Below are 4725 nucleotides of genomic sequence, written 5' to 3' on the forward strand. Positions count from 1 at the left end.
ATGCTGTGGTTCTGGGAATTGCGAGATACTGGAAGATGGGAGTGATGCTCTTAATAGTAGATTCCGAGGGTGTACAGATGCCAATAGCTACATGTAAATTGTGCTGCGGGATCCAGCTGCCTTTGTTGCCAGCACAGATTCGGTGCCGGGAAACTTCAGAGATTCTGCACTTTTATTCCAGATCCAGGATTTTTCTTTGGTACTACAGTTCACTCAGGTATTCCTAGCGTGTCTAAAAATTGTGGATAACATCAGAAATGGAGCTCGGCTTGTAGCAAGCCATAGAGCTAACTTCTTCTTGTAAAATTAAATTAGGATTAGCCATGGTACCTCATATCTCTGAAAGCTGTGCTGCATAATAAGGTGGAACCGAATGCTGTGCCCAGGAAATTCATGCAACATTTGCAGCAAAGTTTCATATATATATATAAAATTGATGATTCGAGAGTTTAATCATGCTGTAACTACATAATCTCATGACCCACTCGCTACTGGAGTCATAATTAACTGTTGGTGTGCACTGAGCTACCTGGTAATGTTCTTCTGTGCCTTGACTTTCTGTCAGCAAGAACCCAGTGACCAGGCTCAATGGCTTAAGAAACTGGATTTTCTTATAAAAAGCCAGCACCTCAGTTTGTCCTGATTTGGAACAGAGCTGTCTTCCTGGCTCAAGGTGTGGTGACTGACAGAAAACAAATTTCGTATATAGGCACATTCTGAAAGGTCAGTTCTGGGCATCCACAAAGAAAAAAACACATAAGTGAGTCAAAAAGGACAAAAATGATAATTATGCAGGTAATGCTGTCGTTGAGCAGGAGCCTGTAAGCTGGCACAATTGGGTATTAATGGTCCTTTCTCACACTGTCACAGGGAAAAAAGAACTTGCTTTAGCTTCAGAGAAACCTGATTTTACTATTAATTCAAACAAATTAAAAATACATATTTGATATCCTTTCAGCTTTTTGAAGTTTCAATACTGAGTGTTTTGTACCCAGTGCACATTCGATTCCTCTAGCGATCATGAGCTCTGGTATTAATATGCATACCCAGTGCTTTAAAAATCAACTCACAGTGCAATCTCCTATTGTGTTTTGGGTGAATGACTCATGACTACAAGTTCAATGGCAGCTACCGAGAAAAGTCATCTGAGTTTGTTGCTGTCAAATGATCTTTAATTGAAATGTTTTTCTTTGTAGTTCTTAACTAGCCGATTCCACTGCATCACTGCTGATGTCACCTATGATGTCATGAGGATGATGGCCATCAACATGCAGCCCTCAGACTGGGCAGTCCCCAGGATCTCTTTAATGGTTCTAGAGAGTTCTCTGGCTAAAGATAGGTGTTGCATCTGTTGGGCAATGTTGGCAGTTTCATCAAGAGTGATGTTTCCAATGTGCTTAATGTTTTTTGCTTCTTTCTGTCTCTTGGTGGTTCTTTGAGGGCTTTGATGGTCAGGGCAGAGGCAGAAGGCACTACCTCAATCTGGGCCTGTCTGTTCTGAATGGTCAGTTTCAGTGTAATCTTCAGACCCTTCTAGTCACTGGTTGCTTTGGCGATGTCATCACCAGCCTTTTTTGGAGACAGGCTCAGGGGACTAATCTTGGGGGCCAGGGCAGATGTGGCACTGGTTTCCCCACTGGTGCACCTCAGGTATATGACTTTGATCTCATTGGGGTTGAACTTTGGCGGCATGGCGGAGGAAGCTGGTGTCAGATGAACCTGGATTTGAGACGACTGAAGAAAGTTGCTCCTAAGCCTCCTCTGAACTGAAAGCTAAAAAGCTCGTCTGAGTTTTTTAATGATGTCCCCTTTCCAGGTAAGGTGTCAAAATAGTTCTTCCACTTAATTTTTCTGGAATCCAGTAAAAAACGATCACCCTATTTTTCTCCTCCCTCAAGTTAACAATACACCATTGCTTAAGAACTAATGCAACAGTCTGAAATCTTAGTTGAATAAAACCTATTTCCCTACCCCCAAATTTAAACTTGAATCCCCAAATTAAAAAGATTGACATTTAAAATGGCTTACAAATATTGCTCACCAAAGCTAGGAAAAAAGGCCAGGTGACCACAAGTTATTTATTTCATCAGTCAGACACCTTTGGTGGCTCACAATGTTGGTGGGAGTCTAGTAGTGTTGTAACACTGTGATTCTCCCAGCGTGGTGAATGTTCTCTGGGGGTGCCTGTCTCTCATGAGTGAAATGGAGGCAGAGTCATTTCTTATCCAATGTGTGTTATAATTATGAGAACTGTCCCGAGTTCTAAGAAAGTAAGGAACATCCAGATGTGGACAGTTCACTGAAACAATGACAAATCAGTGAATCCTAAAATATGTGATTCACAAAAGCAAACGGAAAGCACTCATTAATCCTAGATGCCGAAGACCCAGAACAGTAATTGAGAACTCTATTAGATCTTGCTATTTATGTAATTGCCCCATAGGTCTTCTGAGACCTATGGAGGCTCAGGACATACCTTGTGCTGTCCACTATGCTACTAGCACCATATGGTTATTTAAATTTAAGTTAAAGTTATATAACAATTTAAAAGTCAATGCGTTAGTTGTATTAGTCCAATTTTAAGTGTTCAATATCCACATGTGACTGATGGCTGCCATTTAAACTGCAACACCAAACATTTCCATTGTTGCAGGACATAGTATTGGATAGTGCTGACTTAAGTGAAGGAGAAAAGAAATATTTATTGAGAAGTTATAAGTGATAGGCATCCCTATTTGGTCTGTGTATTTCCTATTTCGCAGAGAAAATGCTTAGCCTCAGAGAGCTCAAGTAACTTGTCCAAGTCACATAATTGGTAGCAGAGTTAGGACTCCAACCAATTTCTCTTGACTCCAAACCCAGTGCCATTTCCAATACTTAGCCCAGTGTTTGCTCACCCATTCATCCATCTCACACATACTTAATGATAGTCACGGTATATTTTACTAATTATTGCAGGAAAATAGATAAAAACTTATACTGAGCAAACTGGGCTCTCTATTTACTGAGAACCTATGGTAGCAACGGGGGCAATAAGGTTAGAAGGCTGAGCACAGTTCATGACTTCATAGCACTTTTAGCCAACTGGGGAATCAAACATTAAATAGGTAATCACAAAATTAACCGTCAGGCACACTTGTGTTAAGTATCAAAGAGGAAATTCCATCTGTTTTGGGAGAGGCTTCCAAATCCCATTAAATAACAACAAAAGCAATACTAATTAGCCATAAAGCTTTAGGTTTCAACGCCTGTGCAGTTCAAATTAGTAAGATAAAGCTATGGTACTGCTGGCCCCCTGACTGATGAGTCTCACTGTGATCTTCCTGCCTGGTAAACAGAGAGATCTGTTTCACTCAAGGTCGTCGTGGGGTTGGCATGACCAACTTCAGTTTCATCTTCTTCTCTTTGGGTTAGAAGCATTTTTGAAACAAAGAACTGAGATCAGCTAATTTGTCAACATTACAAAGCTGGAGCCTCTTCCTCGTAACTCTTCTCCCTCATTGAACCTTCCCAGCAACAGCAGCTGACACATGAGCCTTGCAGGTAAAGATGCCATAGCATGGCTATTTCTAGACCTCACTATTGAGGGGAAGCTAGTGAGAAAATGCTTCTTCTTGGCCATTTCTTTGTCATTTTTAACAGGGTCAAACTCAAATACCCATAAAAGGAGATTGAGAGCCAATATGCTATACCATCAAATTTAAAAGGCTGGAAAAAAAAGTCAAAGCCATAAACTTATCATTTTCAGTATTTTATTCCTTTTCACACTAGTCTATTAGTTTCAATAAAAGGACAACAGGATGTCCATTACACCGTAACTTGATATGCCTATTATGCCAATACGATTAGTTTTTGCAACATATTCATGTACTGGTTATAGTTTATGGAAAAATTGATTTCACAGAATCAGAGAAATTAGAATTGGAAACATTCTATTAAGTTACTAGATACCTCCCCCAAGACCAGTATAGAATTGATCCCTAGTTCAGAGCGTATTATCTGATGCATTTTTCTATCAGGTTTTGATAGGCTTATATATTTATTATAGGCTGGCAACATGTACCACTAAAAATTATACCAATCCATCTGAGAAATAAAATTCTAGAAAAATAAGCATTTGCTGAAGACTAATTTTACTTTGGTGGATTCATTTTTAATATATGTGCCAGTGTTTATAGCCTCTCATAAGAGGCAGGGTGGTAGCACGGATCATGGGTTGGCATTACAATCAAATAGTGAATTTGCATATCTTAAGTTGTGGAAATTTCCCCAGACATAATTTCCCATCAGATTTCTACAAAATGTGGTATGAATTTTTGATTCCCAAGAATGGCTCATTTTCTGTACAGGAAATTGCGCCCTGTGCCTCAAGCAACTGCCGTAGTCTAACACTTGACAGTACCGGCATTTTCTTCTTTTGGGGCAGTTCGTAGTAAGCTGTGACCCTGGAAGAGACAAATGCCAGAGGAACTCTGAGCTGGGGGGCTGGGAGAGGGGTGCAGCAGGGACTGAGCTGGTGTTACATGCACTCTGCATTCTTTCTTCCTAGCAGCGACTCAGAGAGGAAAAAGGCAGGAGAAAGAGATGGCTTCTCCAGGTAAAATTTACACACAATATAATTAGCCAGTAACCGCCTGGGATCTCCCAGGTCAAATGGGCGGGACTGCTTCTCTCTGCTTCAGCACGTACCGATTGGGAATTCTCTTCCACTTTAAGACTGTTCTT

At 40.5% G+C, this 4725-nt stretch overlaps 1 pseudogene across 1 annotated transcript; it reads right to left on the bottom strand.

Moving 5' to 3' along the window:
* Positions 1–1199: 1199 nt before the first annotated feature.
* Positions 1200–1692, bottom strand: LOC308556241 (large ribosomal subunit protein uL11 pseudogene; annotated as a pseudogene). The gene has a single exon. The product of its transcript is annotated as a large ribosomal subunit protein uL11 pseudogene (transcript).
* Positions 1693–4725: the final 3033 nt, after the last annotated feature.

This window comes from Miniopterus schreibersii (genome assembly GCF_964146895.1).
Source record: "Miniopterus schreibersii genome assembly, chromosome: 4".
Taxonomy (NCBI): Eukaryota; Metazoa; Chordata; class Mammalia; order Chiroptera; family Miniopteridae; genus Miniopterus; species Miniopterus schreibersii.